We start from the raw sequence: 24,699 nt of genomic DNA on the forward strand, positions 1-24,699 counted from the left end.
GGTAGAGGCCCAATGTCTGTCTTCTACCTTAATACTTAACATAAAAATATATGTACATAGATCTATTTTCCTATCATTGTATATGCATATATTTACATATGTATATGCCTGTATTTAGACCTCTATAAATACCAATTTGCCTCCTAGGTGTTTCCTTTATTTCTTTTTTGATCTTGTCACACTATCATGTTCAGCTTTCATTTGAGTTTCAATAATTTTGCCCTTGATCAAGCCCTACCAGGCATCCTGCACCTTCCTTGCCATCAATTTTAGATCACTTGTTGTTCCTTTTCCCTGGGTATGTTAACACCCACTTACTTTTCCCCATTTCCCCCTGTTCCATGTCCCCCCAGGACCATCGGTCCAATTGTTTTCTCCTCCGGATTGTTTGTCCTGTCTATCATATCTGGATAGACATACAGAGACAATAATAAGCACAAAAATAAGACAGAGCAAAACCAAACAACAAAAGAAAACAAAACAACAAAAAAGCCTATAAATAGTCCCAGGTCTGTTTGTTGACCTTTGTAAGTGTATTCCAGTCCAATCTGATGGGGTGCTATGCCCTGGTGCCAAAGTCTCATTTTGGTATTCCCCGGGGACTTCAGGATCTGTGAGGAAGATGGCACCTGAATATCATATGATTGCCCAGGAGCTAGAGGAATTTGATTTAGAAGTGGCAACACCTGAGGCAGCCATCTATTCAGATTGCACTGTTCCCTGGTTTCCACTGTTATTCTTTTCCAAGAGCTAGTTTCTTGTCTATTTGTTTCCATTGCTTTTCTGTTTCCTGATTAATTTGTAATCTTTATTATTTCCTTTATTCTGATTTCTGAAAGTTTATTTTTCTCCTCTTCCTCTAACTGTGGAAATGAGATTTGACTGGTGGACAACATGTGGCCTGCCAACCCTTAGGAGATGCTCGTGACCTACCATGTTCCCTGCCATAGATATGCTTAGCTCAGTTCTGTCTCCACAAGCCTTTGATCTTCCCACCTCCTCTTTCATTTTCCTGATTTATCAGTCCACAACTGCATAAGTTAGGGAGTGTCTCCAAGTAGTATTGACCCCCAGACTAGAGCTGGACTGGGCTTGTGTGGGCTTTCTTTTCTTTCTTTTTTTAAACATTTTATTAGGGGCTCATACAACTCTTATCACAATCCATACTTATACATAAATCAATTTTATAAAGCACATCTGTACATTCTTTGCCCTAATCATTTCAAAGCATTTGCTCTCCACTTAAGCCCTTTGCATCAGGTCCTTATTTCTTATACATATATGAGTGTCGTGGTTGTGTTTCTCTAGAAAACCCAAGCTAATACAGTATGTGTGTATGAACATCATAAACTATGATACGTACAAGTTCAGTTACTATGAACAATGATAGAGGTAAAATTGAGAGTTTATTCCTAAATACAACATTCTAAATTTTTAGACTTGATAATGCATTCATGGATACCTTGGATTGGAACTGACTCAATGGCATCTAACAGCAACAACATAAAAAAGTAAACTGAATTAGTACACATAAGAACAAAATAAATCTAAACTGTTTAAGCCAACTTAGAATATATACTAGCTACTTGAATATTTAATAGTCTGAATCTTTGTGAAGTCAGATGCTTATTTTGTTATTGGCTTTGGGCCTTGAAATAAGAATGAATACATACTTGTGGGACCAGCAGAGTTTCTTCTGGGCTTCACTGTTTTGCTAGATTGGGTTCTCTAGAGAAGCAAAACTAGTGACCCTTGTATGTGTTTCTATATAGAAATAGATTAATATCAAGAAATGAACTCTGCTGTAAAATAGATTAGTCCAGTCTGAATGTAGTCAGGCTTCTGCTGAAATGTGTATCTGTGGAAGTTGAGTAACAAGAAGTAAGATGATGGGGTGAAAGTGCAGAAGATGTATAGACTAGAGCACAGCTCATTAACAAGAAGTAAATAAACTTGAAATCAGCTAAATGAATCCACCATTGGTAGTTCGTTGACAGCTCCTGGGATCACCAGACAATGCAAAAGAACATTTAGGAGCAAGATGTAGGATTCTACTCTAGTAGAAGGTGAAGGGCCAAAGGGTGTTCAGCTCTGCTTAAGATCACTCATCAGCTTTCTTCACATTTGCTATGCACCCATTTTGTCTTCAGCAATTGTGTCAGGAAGGTGAGCATCACGGAATGCCAGGATATTAAAACAAATGGTGCCCAGCTATCAAAAGATATAGTATCTGGCGTCTTAGGGGCCTGAAGATAAACAAGTGGCCTTCTAGCTGAAAAGCAACAAGGTCCACATGAAAGAAACACACCAGTCTATGTGATCATGAAGTGTCAATGGGATCAGGTATCAGGCATCAGAGACCCAGAACAAAAAAATATATCAATGTGAATGAAGGGGAGTGTGAAGTGGAGACCCCAAAAGACCATCTGTAGACAATTGTACATCTCCAGAAGGGTCACAAGGAAGAGATGAACCAGTCAGGGTGCAGTGTAGCACTGAGGAAACGTACAACTCCCTCTAGTTCTTTAATGCTTCCTCCCTATCCCACTCTCATGACCCCAATTCTACCTTACAAATCCAGCTAGACCAGAGCACGTACGTGGGTACAGATGAGAGATGGAAACACAGGGAATCCCGGACAGATAAACCCCTCAGGACCAATAATGAGAGTAAGGGGAAAGAGGGTGGGGGGGAAGGGGAACAGATCTGTAATCACTCTGTAGCAAATACCCAACATCCACTTGTAAGATAAAATAGGGACTTCTTATCTTACAAATAAAATGGGTTTGAGAGGGTACAATCTGCAAGAGAAAACATGCAAAAGGGATAGCCAAAGGTTGAGGCTCAGGGGTCCCTTGCATTATATACACTCTAGGGTCCCTAATTTATCAAAGGCAGCCTTAACTATCTTTCCTGCATGTAACCTGCCACTTGTGACAGGATTATACAATGTGACAGTTCAAAATTCTTTGAAGATTTGAAAAAAATCATTAACACATCTGCCAAGTTATTGGCAGATGGGAGCAGAGGATAGGGTTGGGAACATGAACTAACTAATAAGTTTGCAAAGTGCTGCCATCTGTAGCTTTAGTCAGGGAACAGGAGCCAAGTGTCCATTTATCTTAGGCAGGGAGACAGGCCAGCAATAACTTCATCAGCTCCAATGGCTGAGCAATCAACATTCCCCCACGGATCATGAATAGTGGAAGTTTTGGGTTCTGTTCCATTTGCCTAAGGAACCAACAATTTTACCCACACATCCACACTTTATATCTTTTACCTTTTGCTCTGTCTTATTTTTCTCTACAGAATTTATCAACCAGTAAAGGATTAATGTATTACTTAATTATTTATTAACTTTATTATTTATTATCTATAGAATGCAATGTTCATGAGATTTATGAGGCAAAATGTTTTCTTTTCTGTTGAATATTGTATTATGCACATAGAATGGTGATTGCCATTTAATGGGTGTTCAAGAAGTATTTGCTCATGAAATGAGCAAATATTTGCTGAATGATCAAGCAAGGAAAAATGTGAATATACTTTACAGTGAAATAATTGATCCAATGTTTACTAGGTGTGTATAGGTAAATCAAATAATCTAAGTACTATAACTGAATCCAACCATTCTGAAAGAATAATATTTAAATTTTCATTGCTATAGACTTTGCTTGAAAATTAAAGACAATTAATATTTTGTGGCTATTTGTAGGAAACTCTGAATCTCTTATGTAACAGACCAATATAAAATTTTTATCTCCAATATTTTAAATAAACATGTAGTACCTACACATTAGAACAGAGCATCAAATATTATCAGCCACCTATTGCTGGTACATACAGAGATTTAGCAAATGTCATTGTTAAGTACCCCCAAATTAATTGTGACTCATAGAAACAAAGTTTTAAAAAAATTCTCAGAAGCCATAGGAACCTCTTTCTCCCTCATCCTAGACACTGGCAAATGCAGGCTCCCATGTATGTAGTCTCACCCACGTGTTCTTTCCTATAACACTAGAGCTCCTTAACAACAGTCAAATCAAATACCTACTCCTGCACTCTTTCCACCCCTAATCTTTATTCTTTTTTTCTTCACCACCCAACTTCTGCTCTTTCAATTATAGACTCTCCTCAATTTTATTCTGACCTTCCCCTCAATCCAAAAAGCTAAAGAAACCCAAGAGAGTCTGAGAATGACATGGGACACCAACAAGGCTAACAACCTAAATCTTACTGGGATTCCAGAAGAAAGAAACAACCAAATTTACAAAGAAAATAAAATAAGAATCATGGAATAATTTTTCTCCCACATGACAAAAGAAGAGATAATAACTTTCCTGTATGCTGAGACAATCCCAAATAGAATAGATTCCACACACACACACAAAACTGCAATTAAGTAATATAATACTCAATTTATTCAACTTCAATGAAAAGGAAAGAATCTTGAGGGTAGCTAAAGAAAAAAGAACAGTCATCTACAAAGGAAAATTGCTAAGGATAGGTTTGGACCTCTCAACAGAAGTTATGTAGGCAAGAAGGCAATGGAACAACACATAACACACTGAAGGAAAAAACCTTCCAATGAAGAATCCTATATCCAGAAAAATTTTTCATCAAATACAAAGGAGAAGTAAAGGTTTTTTTCAAACAAGGAAACACTAAAAGAACTCACAAAACAGCCAACATTAAAAAAATATTAACTAAATTATAAATGTTATGGTTAGAAAATCAACAACAGCACACAAACATGAGACTATCACATAGGACAACACACCCAGAAACAAACACACAGAGTAACAATTATCTAGAAGGGGAACAAAGACATGAATCAATCCATGTACAAAAAGTATCAAACACAAACACTACAAAATAACAGTGAAAATTTGAATAATAATAACAACAACACTGAAGGTCAATGGACTAGATGCACCAATCAAAAGACAGAGAGAAGCTCCTGGATTAGAAAACAAGTCTGATCAATTTGCTGCCTTCAAGAGCCATGCCTCAAACTCACAGATAAAAACAGACTAAAAGTCAAATGATGGCAAAAAGTCTACCAAATCAATGGCACCAAAAGAGGCAAGTATGGCAATATTAAACTCCGATAAAAGAGTATTCAGAGCAATTAACATAATGAGAGACAGAGTGAGCACTTCATAATGAATAAAGGATCAATAGTTTAGGAACATATAGACCTAATAAACATAAACATGCCCAACAAAATACCCTCGAAATACATCAACCAAATACAAGTTGAAAAGAGCAATCACCAGATGGCAAATAATAGTAAAATATTTTAATACATCAATTTCAAGGAAAGATAAATTATCAGGAATGAAATTCTACAGAGAAATGAAGAGATACAAACTACAATCAAACAACTGGACCTCCTAGCTATATCTAGAGCACTCTAACAGACAAGAAACAAGTACACAATCTTCTTAAGAGTGTATGGTGCATACTCTAAAATGGACCACGTACTGGGTCATAAGAAATTCAAACATATGAAAATCATACAACCCAACTTCTAAGTTCACAATACAACAAAACTGGAAATCAACAGTAGACAGAATAGGAGCATATAAAACAAACATGTGGAGTCTGAACAGCACACTATTTTTAAAGACTGGATATTAGTCAAAATAAGACATGAATTTAAGAAGTCACTCAAAACAAACAAACCTTTGGAACTCAGTTATCAGTGGATAATTTTTAACAATCAATGAACACTTGAAAAAAGAGAACACCAAAAAAGAAAAATGAGAATACCAAAATCAACACTTTAGTACAAAACTTGCAACAATTAGAACAAGGACAACAGCATAATCCCTCCAACAACATTTGAAAAACTATAAAAATTAGAGCAGAAATAAATGAACTGGAAAACAGAAAAAAATGTGAAAAATCAAGGAGACAAGAAGTTGGCTCTTCAAAAGGATCAACAAAGTTGAAACTCCACTGGGAAAGGAAAAGGAAGGAAACAAACAAAAAGGCAAATAACAAAGGGTAACAAAGGAATAAATACAAGAGGCAAACATCTAAAATCAGAGTTGAAAAGGGAAACATCACAACAGACCCAATTGAAATAAAAATAACATTTAACCCTATATTCCTGCAAGTTAATGACATGAAAGTAATGAACACATTTCTAGACATACACCATCTTCCCAAACTAACACAGATGAAAGTAGAAAACCTCAGCAGATCCATAACAAAAGTAGAAATAGATAAGGTCATCAAGAAATTTCCAACCAAGAAAAGCAGAGGACTGGATAGTTTAACAAGGGAATTCTACCTAGTCTTTAGTGAGTAACCATCACCAATTCGACACAAAGTATTCCCGAATATAGAAACTGACAACAAACTCCCAAACTCATTCTGAAGTGAGCATATTGTTGATACCTAAACCAGTAAGTGATTCCACAAAGATAGAAAACTACAAACCAATATGTCTCATGAACATAAGTGCAAAAATTCTCAACAAAATCCTGGCCAATAGAATTCCACAACCTATCCAAAAAAAAAAAAAATTCATCATGACCAAGTGGGATTTATACCAGGGATGCAAGGATGATACAACATTCAAAAAGCTATCAATATGATCCACCACATACACAATATAAAGCATAAGAATCGTATGATCACATCAATAGATGGAAAAATATATTGGACAATTGGACAATATGCAGAACCATTTCTGTTTTTAAAAAATCAATAAAGTAGGAATAAAGATAATAAATGAAAATCCAATGGCCAACATCACAGTCAACAAAAAATAGACTGAAAACTTTTCATCTGATAATGGGAACTACATAAGGTTACCCCCATCACCGCTAGTATTCAAAGCCATGCTATAAATCTGTTAGGCCAGGTTGACTAGAGAAAGCAATCTAGTGACGCTTATATAGTATACAAAAAGTTTTATATCAAGAAGGCATTCCAACTCAGTCAAACTCAAGTCCATGAATTTGTTACTAGTTGCTAAGTCCCTCTTCAGACTTACACAGCCAGTAGGTGCAAAGTTGTATGGATCCAAGGTCATTGGAATAAGGCAGGGATCCTGGAGCTCTTAGTGTGGCCAGTAAGCAGGAAGGTAAAGTGGGAGAGAGAGTAAAGGGGTCTTTCTGTCTCCCAGTTTCCACTTTGTGAGATGCTCTCCCCCCCCCCCCCCGAAGGAAGGACCATCAGGCTGTTTCCTAATAGGTAGGTTTGACTCCAACTTTAGTCAGGAGTGTATAGTTGACATAAAATCATATGATTACCATAAATGTTAGACCAAAACATTAGAAAACAGAAAGAAATCAAGGGAAAATTGGGAAAATAAGTGAAATTCTTGTTAATTGCATATAATAAATTTTACATAGAGAGAACTCAAAGCACTCAATAAAAAGAAAGTTGCAAAAAGGAAAAAAAAAAGGAGGGAATGGTAAAATAGCAGGATACAAGCTTAACAGGCAGAAATCATTTTGAGTCCTATATACCGCTGCAGAAAGCTCTGAAAAATACATTTAACATCCCCGGCGGTAATCCCGAGTGAGGCTCAGGGTAAATGTTAACTGTGTATTAAACTTTATCATACCTGGAATGTCTACTAGAGAGATTAAAAGGAGTAATTTCTTAAGAATTACAGGCCTACAATATAAAACAACAAATTTTATGCAAAAGAATGTACCACTTTGGGTACAAAATTTCTGACATAATTAGACCACCAGGGAGGTTAAGGAAACAATACCATTTACAATAGTGTGTTCATCTGGATAGACAAGAAAAACATTCACAGAAACTCATATGTGTATAGGAAAGAGCTTTATATATAAGAGCAATTGAATATTGAGAAAACATCCCAGCCCAGTCCAGATCAAGTCCATAATTCCAATATTAGCCCATGTTTCTGATACCAATCTTTAAATTCCTCTTCAGACTCACAAAACACATACAATAACACCAAATGCAGTAAGATCACAGGCCAGTGGATAGGAAGTCTTGTGGACCCAATGGCATTGTAAACATATCAACTCTAGCAAGGCTCTCCACATCGCTTCTCCAGCTCCCAGAGCTACATCAGGGTAGGTCCATGTGGTTTCTCACCAGAAATGTCTCGCAGAGAGTGAGCCTTGTCAGTAAAGTCTCCAAGTCGAGAGAGTGGCTTCCGCCTCCAAGGAGGAAATACAGGAATACCCAGAACCCTCAGGGGAAGGTCATGCCCACACAGAGGCCTCACTGGCTATACAATGATTGACAGGCTAAATACCCCTTCACTCGTAATTTCCTCAAATTGACAACAGTTTATATAACTATCACAAATAGCCACACAAAAGATAAAAAACTGAGGAGTACACTTAACCAAAGGAACAAATTGCCCGAACAAAGAAAACTACAGAATATTATTATGAGAAACCAAAAGAGACCTACACAAATTGAAGAATATTTCATGTTCATGTATAGGTAGACTCAACATAGTGAAAATGTCAATAATATCAAAATTAATCTACAAATGCAATGCAATTCCAATCCATACCCCAACTACTTTCTTAAAGAAATGGAAAAATTAATAATCAACTTCATGTGGAGAGGGAAGAAACCAAGGATAACTAAAGAACTCAAAAAGAGAACAAAATAAGAAGTCTCAAGCTATCTGACCTCAAAATCTATTAGTCAAAACAGCCTTGTATGAACAAAATGATAGACACATAGATGACTGAAAAATAATAGAAAACCCAGAAATAAAAGTATCCATCTAAAAAGAATTGATTTTAACAAAATCCCAAAACATTAAGTTGGAAAAGAACACTCTCTTTAACAACTAATTCTGGGAAAAGTGGATCTATCTATAGCTGCAGAAGAATTAAACAAGACCCACATCACACCCATGTACACAAACAAATTCAAGGATTACAGAGCTTAATGGAAACCCCAAACCTATAAGGATAGTCAATGTGAAAATTGGGAAAATTTAAGGGCACTATTTCAGGGCATACACATGTGACTAAGCATAATAAAGGAGTCACTCACACTAAAAGACAAAATAGATTCCTGGATTCATTAAAAATAAGACAGTTATGCTTATGAAAAGATTTCATCAAAAGAGTAAGATGAGAAACTACAGAAAGGAGAAGCATTTTAGCAACAATACAATACACAAGGGGATAATCATTAAAATATATAGAATTACACATTTCAGCAAGAAGAAAAAAAATGGTCTAAATAAAAGGTGATCAAAATATATGAGCAGAGAATTGACCAGAGAAGAAATTTTTTGTTTGTTTGTTTTAAACGTTTTATTGGGGGCTCATACAACTCTTATCACAGTCCATACATATACATACATCAATTGTATAAAGCACATCTGTACATTCTTTGCCCTAATCATTTTCTTTTCTTTCTTTCTTTTTTTTCCTTTTCTTTTTTTACATTTTATTAGGGACTCATCCAACTCTTATCACAATCCATACATATACACACATCAATTGTATAAGGCACATCCATACATTCCCCGCCCCAATCATTCTCAAAGCATTTGCTCTCCACTTAAGCCCTTTGCATCAGGTCCTCTTTTTTTTCCCCTCCCTCCCCCCTCCCTCATGTGCCCTTTGTAATTTATACATCGTTATTTTGTCATATCTTGCTCTATCTGGAGTCTCCCTTCCCCCCCTTCTCTGCCGTCCCTCTCCCAGGGAGGAGGTCACATGTGGATCCTTGTAATCAGTTCCCCATTTCCAACGCACTCACCCTACACTCTCCCAGCATCGCCCCTCACATCCTTGGTCCTGAAGGAATCATCCACCCTGGATTCCCTGTGCCTCCAGCCCTCATATGTACCAGTGTACAACCTCTGCAAGGTAGAATTCGGATCCTGGTAGTTGGGGGGAGGAAGCATCCAGGATCTGGGGGAAAGCTGTGCTCTTCATCGGTACTACCTCACACCCTGACTGACCCATCTCCTCTCCTAAACCCCTCTATGAGGGGATCTCCCAGTGGCCGACACTTGGGCCTTGGGTCTCCACTCTGCACTTCCCCCTTCATTTAATATGGTATATATACACACACATATTCTTTTTTTTTTGCATGATTCCTTATACCTGGTCCCTTTGGCACCTCGTGATCGCACTGGCTGGTGTGCTTCTTCCATGTGGGCTTTTTTTGCTTCTGAGCTAGATGGCCGCTTGTTCACCTTCAAGCCTTTAAGACCCCAGACACTATCTCTTTTGATAGCCGGGCACCATCAACTTTCTTCGCCACATTTGCTTATGCACCCATTTGTCTTCAGCGATCCTATCATGGAGGTGTGCAGCCAATGATATGATTTTTTTGTTCTTTGATGCCTGATAACTGATCCCTTTGGGATCACTCGCTCACACAGGCTGGTGTGTTCTTCCATGTGGGCTTTGTTGCTTCTGAGCTAGATGGCTGCTTGTTTATCTTCAAGCCTTTAAGACCCCAGTCACTATCTCTTTTGATAGCCGGGCACCATCAGCTTTCTCAGAGAAGAAATTTTTATGGCAAACAAAAATATAAGGAAATATTGATTATCAGTTGGGAGATAGAAATCAAAACAACAATGACATGACATGGTACACCCAGAAATATAACAAAATTTTAAAATAAACAAACAAAAAACAGAGTGCAATAAATGATGTGGAGAGATTGAAACTCACAAACATTGCAAGTGGGATTGCAAACCTGTCCAAGTAGGAATAGAAGTACCGTATGGCCCAGCAATACCTCTTTGGGGCATAAAACCTAAGTACAGGAGAAAGAACACAAACAGACACTAGCAAAGAGCTGGAAACACTCCAAATTCCCACCAGTAGATGGATGAATAAAGAAACTCTAGTATATGCACACAATGGAATAATATGCATCCATTAAAAAAAAACTCCCTCAATGCATGAATACTTTCTTTTATTAAATTATCACTCTACGATGCTCACCCTCCTGACACAACTGCTGAAGCCAAAGTGGGTGAACAAGTAAATGTGGTGAAGAAAGCTGATGGTGCCCGGCTATCAAGAGATAGTGTCTGGGGTCTTAAAGGCTTGAAGATAAACAAGCGGCCATCTAGCTCAGAAGCAACAAAGCCCACATGGAAGAACACACCAGCCTGTGTGATCATGAGGTGCCAAAGGGACCAGGTATAAGGCATCATGCAATATATATATATATATATATATATATATATATATATATATATATATATATATATATGCATGCAGTATATATATAAGGTATAAGGCATCATGCAATATATGTGTGTATATATATATATCATAGTGAATGAAGGGAGAAGTGCAGAGTGGAGACCCAAGGCCCATTTATCGGCCACTGGAGATCCCCTCATAGAGGGGTTTAGGAGAGGAGATGGGTCAGTCAGGGTGCGAGATATAACCGATGAAGAACACAGCTTTCCCCCAGATTCTGGATGCTTCCTCCCCCCAACTACCATGATCCAAATTCTACGTTGCAGGACTGGATAGGGCAGAGGTTGTACACTGGTGTATATGGGAGCTGGAGGCACAGGGAATCCAGGGTGAATGATTCCTTCAGGACCAGGGGTGTGAGGGGCCATGCTGGGAGAGTGGAGGGTGAGTGGGTTGGAAAGGGGAAAGTGATAACAAGGATCCACATGTGATCTCCTCCCTGGGAGATGGACGGCAGAGAAGGGGGGGGGAGGGAGACTTCGGATAGGGCAAGGTATGACAAAACAACAATATACAAATTATCATGGGCTCATGAGGGAGGGGGGAGTGGGTAGGGAGGAAGAAAAAAAAGAGGACCTGATGCAATGGGCTTAAGTGGAGAATAAATGCTTTGAAAATGATTAGGGTATAGAATGTATGGATGTACTTTAGACAATTGATGTATGTATATGTATGGATTGTGATAAGAGTTGTATGAGCCCCTAATAACATGTAAAAAAAAAGAAAATGATTAGGGCAAAGAATGTACAGATGTGCTTTATACAATTGATGTATGTATATGTATGGATTGTGATAAAAGTTGTATGAGCCCCTAATAAAATGTTTTTAAAAAATGCTTACATTCAAGAAAAAGCAAAAGTTGACACCAAATATCACCTCATGGTATTGAAGCAACTAGAAATCATCATGTTAAGTGAAATTAGTAAATTACAAAAGCACACATATTGCATTAGTTTACTTACTATTATAAGAATTGGAACCAATACAAAGACAAACTTCTACTCTCACATCATGTACATTTCTTCTTTTTAAAATAAGTTTTGCAGCTTGCAGAGCTCTTATTACAATCCACACATACATCCATTGTGTCAAGCACATTTGTACAATTGTTGCCATCATCATTTTCAAAACATTTGCTTTCTACTTGAGCCCTTGGTATCAGCTCCTCAATTTTTCCCTCCTTCCCTCCCTCCCTCATGAACCTTTGATAATTTATAAATTATCATTTTTTAATGCTACACTGACTGATGTCTCTTTTCACCTACTTTTCTGTTGTCTGTCCCCCTGGAAAGGGATATATGTAGATCACTGTGATCAGCTCCCCCTTTCTTGCCCCCCCCCCACCTTCCCTTTCTCCTCCTGATATTGTTACTCTTATTATTGTCCCTGAGGGGGTTATCTGTTCTGGATTCCCTGTGTTTCCACCTCTTATCTGTACCGGTGTACATGCTCTGGCCTAGCTGGATTTGTAAGGTAGAATTGGAGTCATGATTAGGGGCAGGGCGGGGAAGCATTAAAGAACTACCAGAAAGTTGTATGTTGCATCAGTGCTATGCTGCACCCTCACTGGCTCGTCTCTTCTTTGTGACCCTCCTGTAAAAGGATGTCCAATTGTCTACAGACAGGCTTTGGGTCTCCACTCCATACTCTCCCTGATTTACATTGATATGATATTTTTTTCTGGGTCTTTGATGCCTGATGCCTGGTGTGCTTCTTCCATGTGGACTTTATGCTTCTCAGCTAGATGGCTGCTTGTTTATCTTCAAGCCTTTAAGACCCCAGAGGCAAAATATTTTGATAGCCGGGTACCATCAGCTTTCATCACCACATTTGCTTATGAACCCATTTTTTCTTCAGTGAGCATGTCGGGAAGCTAAGCATAACAGAATGCCAGGTTATTAGAACAAAGTGTTCTTGCATTGAGGGAGTACTTGAGTAGAGGTCCAATGTCGATTATGTACATTACTTATGAACCATATACCACTCCTTTTTGTTGTTCTTGTTAGGTGCCATTGAGTTAGCTCCATGCATACCATACATGTCCATTGCAAAATGTCTGAACCCATTGTTGCACTCAGTATTAATCCATCTTATTAAGGGCCTTCATCTATTTAACTGCCCTCCATTTTACAAAGCACCATGTTTATCTCCAGGGAGTAATCTCTCCTGCCAATATGTACTAAATATGTAAGACTAAGTCTTGTCATCTTTGCCTCTAAAATCCACTCTGGCTGTACTTCTTCCAAGACAGATTGGTTTGTCCTATTTGTGGTCGTGGTACTTTCAATACTCTTCTCCAAATGCATCGATTCTTCTTTGGTCTTCCTTAATCAGCATCCAACTTTCACATGCATACAAGGCAATGGAAAATAGCATGCCTTGTTTGTTAGGCTAGGTTGACTAGAGAAACAAATTCAGTGACACTTATATATGTGTAAGAAAGAGCTTTATATCAAGAAGTATAGTATTTATGCATCAATAAATCATTCCATGCCAGTCCAACTCAAGTCCTTAAGTCTGACACTAGTCCATAAAACCCTCTCCAGACTCACACAAGCACATGCAATGATGCAGAATGCAAGAAGATCGCAGGTCAATTGGGTGCAGAGTTTTGTGGCTCCAACTGCAGTGATTACATCACAGGGCTTGCACTGGTCTCAGCGTGGCTTGTGAACAGAAAGGTGAAGACAGACAGAGAGGGACTGGCCTCCAGAGAGCCATTTATCGAGGGTGTACCTCCAAAGGAGGTCATTAAGCTGTGACCTGATGGACAGGCTAAAATTCAGCCATATATTCTTACAGGCGCCATGTTGGCACAAAAGACCTAACGATCACAGCTTGAGTCAAGCACACCTTAGTCCTCAAAGTAGCTTCCTTGCTTTTCAGTACTCTAAAGAGGTTTCATGCAGCCAGCCTATTTACTTAATGCAGTCTTTTGATTTCTTGATAACTGCTTCCATTAGCACCAATTATGGAATTATCATGATGTCACCAGTTGTGAGGATTTGGGTCTACATTAAATTGAGTCATAATCCATACTGAAGGCTGCAATCCTTGATTTTCATCAGCAAGTGTTTCAAGTTCTCCTCACTTTCAGTAAGCAAGATTTTGTCATTTTTATATAACAGGTTAATAAGCTTTCCTCCAATCCTGATGCCACACATTCTTTGATTATTTGCTCAGCACACAGATTGACTAAGTATGGTGAGAGGATACAACCCTGATGCACACCTGTCCTGATTTTAAACCATGCAGTACTGCCTTGTTCTGTTTCAAATTCAGCCTCTTGATCTACGGACAAGTTCTGCATGAATGTGATTAAATGTTATGGAATCCCCATTTTCTCAAGATAATATATCGTTTATTATGGTCAACACACTCAAATACCTTGGAGAAATTAATGAAACACAAGTAAACAAGTTTTCTGCTTTCATCCAAGATCCATATGACATTGTGGGAAGCCGCAGCTCTCGCCGCCATTACAAGATGGCGCCAGGCAGTCAGGGCGGTGGCCCAGTTAAGTGGTAAACAACCACTTAGAGCATGCGCACTGCTTAGATGACATAGTCATAACTCCACCCTGGAGTATGCTAATAAGGGTTCTGGCGAACGCACCAATCAATGCACAGCACGTCCCCATAGAGCGCATATAAGCAGCAGTAGTTTGGGGCTTCGGGGTCTTTTTCCGCATCTGCAAATCGAACCCGCATTAAACGCCTGTGGAAGAATCCTGTTGTGGAGCGTCCTTCTTGCTGGCGAGACTGAGTGCGCGACAAGTGGTGCCGAAACCCAGGAACGACTACCTCCGGCACGAGCGGAGACCCCCTGTCATCAGGGAGGATTCAGAACCGCACGGCGTGGGAAGAAACGGTAAGTTCTGAGAGACATGAGCCTGAATGATTGTTAAGCCGCTTGCTGGTGCTTAAGTGTCGGCGTGTGAATACTTCCGCTTTCGGTTTTAACGGCGAACAGCCAGCCGCCTTTTCTTTATCGCGCATAAATCGGGTGTAGATAAATCCGTGCGCGCCGGTGTGTTAAGTCCTTGTATACATAAGCAGGCAACATGGGGAACGCGGCAATAAAGACTATGGTTACGGCTCTCGATGCCCTATTGAGAAAGAGGATTAAAAATTTCAGAACAGACTTTGTGTAAATTTGTAAAAAACATAGATGAGATAGCACCATGGTTTGTTTCCACAGGCTCGCTAACATCCGCGAGCTGGAATAAGCTAGGGCGAGACATAGACCGAGCCGCTGAAGCCGGACGGCTGAAGCCGGGGATTAGACCCATTTGGAAGCTAGTGAAAGCATGCATTGAGGACAAAGAGTGTGAGCAGCCATTGTGCCAAGGGCAGCAGGCTTTAGAAGATGTTCAGGAGAGCATGTCAGAAACAGAGCGGGAGGAAGAACAAGGAGCTCGTAGGAAGCAGCACAAAGCTGTTAAAAATGAGGAGGCTGCGCAGTTAAAATTAAAAGAGGAAGTTGATCAAAAGAAGAGCCGTGCCCGCCATTCGGAGCCCTTGTACCCGAGGCGAGAACTAGAGCTTCTTGAGTTATCAGAGGAAGAAGAGGAACAGTTAGAGGAGGCAGCCGCTCGCTACGAGGAGGGACGGTATAATGCTTTTCAAGTAACCGCTGTGAGCCCGTCCGCGCCACCCCCTTATAGCGAGAACAGGCAGAAAGGGTGTGGATACTCCTTTTGCCCACCCGGTACCCACAGAGCAATACAACAAATGTACCCAGTATTTGAGGACCAGAATAATGCTCGTTATCATACGCCTTTAGAGCATAAGCAAGTGAAGGACTTAGCTGAAGCAGTAAGATCTTATGGTGTCAATGCAAATTATACTCAGTCCCTGATTGAGAGACTTACAGGCAATGCTATGACACCTGCTGATTGGACTTTTGTTACAAAAGCAGTCTTGACAACAGGACAGTATTTGGAGTGGAAATCCTTGTGGCAGGACCTATTAATGGCTCAGGCTAGGGAAAATGCCGCGGCGGGGCAACCCGCATGGAATTTTGAAATGCTGACAGGTCAAGGAAGATGGGTTAACAATCAAACAGCCTTCCCAATACAGGTATATCAACAAATAAATACTGCCGCGAGCAAGGCATGGAGGACCTTGCCTAATAAAGGAGAGGTTAGAGGTAACTTAACTAAAATTATACAGGGACCTACTGAGCCTTTCTCAGATTTTGTCGCCCGTATGTTGGAAGCGACAGGAAAAATCTTTGGAGATCAGGACACAGCCATGCCTCTCATTGAGCAGTTAGTTTTTGAGCAGTGTACTAAAGAATGTAGAACAGTTACAACGCCATGGAAGTCCAAAGGACTGCAGGCATGGATGAAGGCTTGCAGGGAAGTTGGCGGTCCTTTGACAAATGCAGAATTGGCTGCTGCAGTATTGGCGGCCCAAAAAAGAGGCCCCCTAAAATGCTTTCAGTGTGGTAAGGAAGGACACATTAAAAAACATTGCCCTACTGGCACCACGAGTCAAAATGGGATAGGGACCAAAAGGACCCCGGGAGTTTGCCCTCGGTGTGGTAAGGGTAGACATTGGGCCAACGAATGCAGATCTGTGAAAGATAGCAAGGGGCGCCCCCTAGAGCAAAATGACTAGGAGCCAAAAAACGGGAAGCGGGGCCCTCGTCCCCAGGGCCCGCAAATGTATGGGGCAATACTAACGCCACAGCAGGGATGCCAGCCCATCCCTATGGATTTTTATGGTCCCCTTCCAGAAGGCACCGTGGGCTTGCTGCTTGGTAAGTCCTCCACCACCTTAAAAGGCTTAATTGTGCACCCAGGAGTCATTGATCAGGATTTTACAGGACAAGTAAAGGCAATGTGCTCCTCCCCACGAGGAATATATGCCATCTCACCTGGAGACCGTATCGCGCAGCTCTTGGTGTTGCCTAGCAAGCATGCACTGTTCCCAAGTACTAAAGTTAGTAGAGAAAAAATGAGCTTTGGATCATCAGGAGAAGCTGGGGCCTTTTTCTCAGTGCAGTTAGATCAACGCCCAACTTTGACATTGGACATTGAAGTGAAAACCTTTGAAGGTATATTAGACACAGGGGCAGACAAAAGCATTATATCCACCAAATGGTGGCCTTCCTGCTGGCCGGTAACACAATCTTCACAGTCTCTACAAGGACTCGGGTATGCATCCATGCCTATGATAAGCACCAGACGGTTGCACTGGAAAGCTGAGGAAGGACAATCAGGCCAGTTCCAACCATATGTCCTCCCCTTACCTGTAAATTTGTGGGGAAGGGACATGTTGACAGACCTAGGATTAGTACTAACCAATGATTACTCACCTATAAGTCAAGAACTTATGCAAAAAATGGGATATGTACCGGGAAAGGGAGTTGGGAAACACCTACAGGGTCGTCCTGAACCAGTAGAGGTAGCAGTGAAGAAAGATCGCACAGGTCTGGGTTTTTCCTAGGGGCCACTGCGGAGCCGCTACCCATTCCGTGGCTCTCAGCAGAGCCAGTTTGGGTACCACAGTGGCCGCTCCCAGTAGAAAAATTAATTGCGGCACAAAGGCTAGTTAAGTAACAGCTAGAACTAGGACATTTAGAACCATCTGTGTCCCCGTGGAATTAGTGAGCAAGTTTCTACACTGTGCGCCACTACGGATGAGTGGGCAATTTTTAAATGCAGTTTTAATGGACTAATAGACAACCATTATCCTAAACATTCCTTGTTGCAATTTGTGACTGCTCATCCAGTAATTTTTCCCCGTGTCACTGTTAACAACCCCATTAAGGAAGCTTTAGACATTTATACAGATGGCTCTAAAACAGGCAAAGGATGTTATGTAATAAACGATCAAGTGACTACATTACAATTTTTAGCTGATGCACCCCAATTAGTAGAATGTTTGGTGGTCTTAGAAGTTTTTAAGAAATTCACGGAGCCAATTAACATCATATCTGACTCCCATTACGTGGTCAACGCGGTGTCTAAGCTGGAAATTGCTGGCTACATTAAGCAATCCAGCAAGGTAGCAGACATCTTGTCTCAAATTAGAAAATGTATTTTGCAACGAAAACACCCATTTTATATTCAGCATATACGTGCTCATAGCTTGCTCCCGGGACCCATGGTAAAAGGTAATGATTTGGCTGATCAAGCTACAAGAGCTTTCCCTGTGTTAACTAAATCCCACTTTGAACTTGCTAAAGACTTTCATGAGCTGTATCATGTGCCTGCTGCCACCCTACGCATTAAGTTTCCAATTACTCGCGCAGAGGCTCGCACTATTGTGTTGCAGTGCGCCAAGTGTGCAGAATTTATTTCCAAACCCTCGGTCGGGGTAAACCCTCGAGGCGTCCGTCCTCTCGACATCTGGCAAATGGACGTTACCCACGTATCTGCTTTTGGAAAGTTGCAGTACGTGCATGTGTCAGTGGACACCAGTTCTGGCATTGTACATGCAACACCCCTAACGGGGGAAAAATCCAGCCAAGTAATTCAACACTGCTTAGAAGCCTGGAGTGCATGGGGCAAGCCCACCATGTTAAAAACAGATAATGGGCCTGCATACACTTCCACCAAGTTCCGACAGTTTTGCTTGCAAATGCAAGTGAAGCACTTCACGGGTTTGCCGTACAATCCCCAAGGGCAAGGAATTGTGGAACGATGTCATCGCACTTTAAAGCAATATTTATCAAAGCAAAAAGGGGGAATAGAGACTGTGACGGTCACTACCCCTAGAATGGTTTTATCTCTAACCCTTTTCACCCTAAATTTTTAAAATTTGGATGAGAAAGGCCAATCAGCTGCAGACAGACACGGGCAATGGCCAAAGCCACCAAAGGAAATGGCCCGGTGGAAAAATGTCCTAGACAACAAATGGTATGGCCCGGACCCCATATTAATCAGGTCCAGGGGAGCAATTTGTGTTTTTCCACAGGAAGAAGAAAACCCCATCTGGGTGCCAGAGAGACTGGTGAGACTAATTAAGAAGGAGGATGAAGATCGTGGGAGCAGAAAGAATGAAGAGGACAGCGATCCATCCAGCGCTACTATTGACGCTAATGGTGATACGGGCCCCGGTAGCACAGGGAATTAAGAACAGTATTGTGTCTCAAACCGCTGAAGCGTTACTGCAATGTCAGCGTGTGGATGCCCATCTGACCTCTGGCATTTTATTATTAAATCAAAAAACAGATTTGCTCCAGCAGCAAATCAACCAGCTTACCACTATGGTACAATTAAGCTGTGTCTCTTCCACCACAGCGCTTTGCATCACTCCAGTGTTATCTGATAATTTTAGTGCATTGAGTGCTAATATTTCTCAGTATCTCACAGAACAATGGACCAAAGAGTTGAACCAGCTGCAAGAAGACCTCCTGAATCAAGTTGTCCGGTTGAATGGAACACGTGTGGAACCCCTTACCCTTGAAAATTTTTCTTCTTGGCTTTCATCTGCATTTTCCTACTTTAAGGAGTGGGTGGGAGTGTTTACATTTGCTGCAATAATGTGCTGTGGAGGAGTGTTGTTGCTATGGTTGCTCTGCAAACTTAAAGTTCAGCAAAGGCGTGACAAGATCATCATTGCGCAGGCGCTCTTAGCGATTGAGCGCGGTGGTTCCCATGATCTTTGGCTTTCTTTGTTAAAAGAAAACTAACCCCCATAAGTTGTCAGCTCTCGCACCCCAAGGGGAAGACCCCATTGCACTGGGAAGAGTGACAGAAATTGGATCTTGGCCAGCCCTTGCACCATGCGGAGCTCTGCTCATTGCACGCATCAGGGTGACCAGATTTGGGTTCTTATATCCATCTTGATCTCCTGGGGCTGCTGGAGGCTCCGGGATGGATCGATGGATTAGGCCTAAAATAAATAAGAAAGGAGGAGATGTGGGAAGCCGCAGCTCTCGCCGCCATTACAAGATGGCGCCGGGCAGTCAGGGCGGTGGCCCAGTTAAGTGGTAAACAACCACTTAGAGCATGCGCACTGCTTAGATGATGTAGTCATAACTCCACCCTGGAGTATGCTAATAAGGGTTCTGGCGAACGCACCAATCAATGCACAGCACGTTCCCATAGAGCGCATATAAGCAGGAGTAGTTTGGGGCTTCGGGGTCTTTTTCCGCATCTGCAAATCGAACCCGCATTAAACGCCTGTGGAAGAATCCTGTTGTGGCGCGTCCTTCTTGCTGGCGAGACTGAGCGCGCGACATGACATCAGCAATGATATATCTTGTTCCATGTCCTCTTCTGAATCTGACCTGAACATCAATTTGATTTCTGTGTATTCCATCTGGAGTAGCTCATGTGTATTGTTAGTAAAGGTATTCTGTTGTTGAAAAAGGTATTTACTATGACAAATCTTTGTTGTTGCAAAATTATATCTTCCAATTTCCAATGTCATTCCTATCATCAAGTCCATATTTTCCAACTATTGTTTCTTCATCTATGTTTCTAATTTTTGCATTACAATCCCTAATAATTATTTTGGTAATTTGAGATTTAATCAATTTGCATATTTGATCAATTTCTAACTGAAGTTGTTGGCAGAATTCTTCAATTTTTTTTCTTCACTAGCTTTTGCAGTTGGTGCATAAATTTGAATAATAGTGCATTAATTGGATTTCCTTGAAGGCAGATAAATATAATCCTATCACCGACAGAATTGTACTTCATGACTGATTTTGTAATGTCCTTTTGACAATAAATTGTATGCCATTCTTCTCGATTGTGTTATTCCAGGCATAGTAAATCACATTATTTACTGATTAAAAATGGCCAGTCCCATTCCATTTTTGCTCACGAATGCCTAGGATATCAATCTTATACTTTCCATTTGACTTTTGACCACTTTCAATTTTATTAGATTCATAATTCATGGATTCCAATTTCCAATCACTAGTAGAGTTTTGCAGCTGTTTCTCTGTAGCTGGAGTGGTGCCCCATCAGCAAATGAAGATCCTGAAAACTGCACCTCTACAGGCTTTAACAGCTTCATGTCACCATGGTTAACTCTACTTTGACAAGTCAGTTCCTTCACAGTCCTACTTTGAGTGCCTTCTGACAGGAGCGGCCCAAACTCAGGCACTGTTTTCAACAATGTTCTGCTTCCATTCATTAGGTCTTCAGTATCTGACAGCATTTCAAAACCTTATCTGCATAGGGTTTTCAGGGCCTACTTCCTCTGAAGTGGGGAGATTAGTCCTTCTTCACGTCTGAGTTTAGTCTGTTCTTAGTACAGTTGTACTGAAGCCTGTTGACTTTGGGGGACACTACTGCCTTTTAAAATACCAATGAGATAGCTTCTAACATCACAGCAACACACAAACCACCCCAATATGACAAAAGGGCAGCCCTCCTTTGTAGGTTCCTCTTTAAAACCGCTTTAACATAGGAGACCTCACCTCAATTGGAGACTTTTTTTTAATATGGAGGGAATGATAGAATATCATTCAGTTATTGTCCTACAACATTGTGCAAAGGTCACCCAAAATCAACAGACAATTCCTACCAAAGTGAAATAGGAACTTTACTGGAAACTCAAGTAAACATGGGGGGAGATGGGATCTGTACATCTCAAAGCAGGCGATTACAGTTTTTTTTTACAATCACCAAGAAGCCACATTTCTTTTTTATTAAACTCAATCTCTCCATGATATGGTACTGCACAAATTTTAAGTGGGCCATACAATTACGTTCATGAAACCAACTCACGAGCAAATGTATAAAGCTCTAGATTTGCTGCACCCATGCCAGGTACTAGAGTGAACAGTAGCAAATATGAAGGTTCACAACACGACTTCAATTCAGTGGAATCAACGCTCTAAAAAAGTATATTTGGCAATTCACAGTACAATTCTATGCAATCTCAGGAAAATTAAGAACTAAATGACAAAATGAACTAAGTGAAAACTAAAGGAAAGTTGGGAACAAAAACGTTAGGTTTGAACTTTTGCAGTAGATGTTAAGCATGCTGCGAAGTTGTGGAAAGCATGCCACGTTCTGCTTTGTAATAATCGATACACTTCAAAAGAACTAACTGGACTGCTAGGTCTTGCTTGTGGCATAAACCATTGCTTATAGTTCTAAAAAGAAGGCAATAATTCACATAAGTGGGTTTTACAATAAAATTCTTCCAACTTGGAATAAAAGAAAATTAATACAATCTATATCAAATTACTAAGAAATTTTATAAAATATGTGGATGAGAGCAAGCTGCCAGGCCATCCATTAATTCCCTTACCTGCCTGAGAGCACAGGGCACAGGCACTTACAAGAGGATGTCTGGGAGAGTTGGCCTCTGGTCAGGACTTGCAACACAAGGAGCGGTGGTCTAGGCCTCAGCTCCCTGGGGTTTGGCTTTCTGGGCTTCAGTTTTTGCTACTGAACGAACTCCTAAAGGCCACCTTGCCCTGCCCTTGGTTTTTTGGTCAAGGAAGCCAATGGTGATGAGAGGAATGGATGAAAAGCAGACAAGTGGGGTGATGTTTTTTTCCTTTCAATACTAACACCCGAACTATTTTGCACAACAGTTCTAGGAAGTCTTTGTCCAATGGTTTCATCTAACTGGCAATAAATGAGACATCAGCAATGACATTTTTGATAAAAATGTAAAAAGGCTGGGCCAAGTTTGGGTAGAAAACAATTCCTTGTCACATTCGGACCTGAGTCAGGAGAGTTCTTGCTCTTGAATCTTAAGGGCCACCAAACTGGTCAGCAAATGCTAAAAGGTTGCACATTTCATGTCATTCAAGAAAGGCCTAATGTGTGGACACAAAGCAAGAATGGGTTTCCAGAATCCTACCATGAAGGCAACTCAGATGAAACTGGTTAACAGCAAGGATGCAAGAGTTAATTGTAGGGTAGGGTTTCTTTTTTCCTTTCCTTTACAGAACAGAAAATGATCCCCAAAGAGTAATGACTTCTCATTCCCTGTCCCTTAAAAATGCAAGTGTCTCTTCTTGAATTCAACACACTGGCTTCATTTTCAAATGTTTTACTTTTATTTTCCTTGTAAGGCAGCCAGACACTGTGAATCTACGCTCGTGACAGTCAGTGATTTCCTTCTCTGCCCGAGGTTCCCATGAACATCCCTGGAGCTCACAGACGCAGAGTCCTGAGGTTTCACATATTAAAGCTCTCTCCACAGCCACACGTTCCTTTGATGTTTGGGTTATTGAACACAAACTCACTGGATAATTGCTCTTCTACAAAGTCCATTTCTGTTCCTAAAAGGGTGAGTTGTGCTTTCTTTTCGATGAACACTTTGACACCATCTTGAACTACTTCTTCATCAGAATCTCCTTTGGTCTTTGTATATTCTAAAGTATAAGAAAGGCCATTGCAACCCCTGGTTCGAACACCAACTTTCAAACCTACATTTTCAGGCTTATCTTTATGAAGCTGTTTAATCTTGTGTACTGCTGAAGGTGTCAGGGTGAGGGCGGCCCGGGTGGCCTGCAGTTTCCTCTTGCTCACAGCCCGGACGGTGGCTCGGAGTAATGAAGCCGACATCTTCGCAGCCCTGGTGCCTCCGGCAGGAGATCGAACTGCTCAGCCTCTCTCCATGGACACGGCCGCACGCACTGACGCCACAAGCTCCCAGGCGATTACATTTTTACACTGGGTCAACTATGAGGAGCAATCTCCCACTAGGAAAAATGCTTAGCATTAGTTATAAACAATCAAAGGGGAGAACACACCCGGTATACTATCCTAATTAAACACTTTTGACCTAGTTTCTTTCCTATCCTTGGTAACCCAGGGTGGAGTCTATTTATTTCTAGCACTTTCGATTCTGTTCATTTGAGACACACAACATCCTTACCACACCAGAAGGATTCAATATGATGTCCTCACTAAGTGAAATGGGCTTCACCTTAAACGCACCTGTAGTAGATTTAAGGAGTTAACATACTCCCTTGGACTCGCGGCTGAAAACCCCAGTGTGAGCGAGCAGGAGTGATGACAGGTATTTGAGGGTTATGAAGTTGACTGTTGTTGGACTTTGGTTAGCATCTCCTTCTTTGAGGGTACTCAATGAATTGGCCCAAGACTACCACATATTTACTATTTTAATATCCTGCGTGCTTCTTATTGCATGTATTAATCTGTTAAACATAGTTTGGCTTTTGTGAATGAGTGGCATCGACAGCTTCCCCCTATCACCAACTCACCTTTTGTTTGTTTAGTGCTCAGCCACTCAAGAGTTTAATCTGTGTAAATCAACAATTCATGTATTGTGGTCTGAAAATGTATACTTTCCTTTTCTCCACTGTGTTTTAAATTCTATACGATTGACTAAACTAATGAAATTGTCCATGGAATGCCCTTATTCTTCAGGGGAATGATTTGTAATGTTCTCTGTCATAAAATGAAGGCAATGTCTCCAAAGTGAACCAGAGACACTCATAAACCACAGATTTATGAATAGATTTTGCACTGGCACTTAGTTCTACCCCAATCTAAGAACAATAGGGCCTTATGACATGGCCTCTAAATTAAGTCTTT

General features: G+C 40.7%; 1 pseudogene; it reads right to left on the minus strand.

The window, feature by feature from the left end:
• Nucleotides 1-23,191: 23,191 nt before the first annotated feature.
• LOC142454322 (iron-sulfur cluster assembly 1 homolog, mitochondrial pseudogene) lies at nt 23,192-23,731 on the minus strand (annotated as a pseudogene).
• Nucleotides 23,732-24,699: the final 968 nt, after the last annotated feature.

Source organism: Tenrec ecaudatus, chromosome 8, assembly GCF_050624435.1.
Source record: "Tenrec ecaudatus isolate mTenEca1 chromosome 8, mTenEca1.hap1, whole genome shotgun sequence".
Classification (NCBI taxonomy): domain Eukaryota; kingdom Metazoa; phylum Chordata; class Mammalia; order Afrosoricida; family Tenrecidae; genus Tenrec; species Tenrec ecaudatus.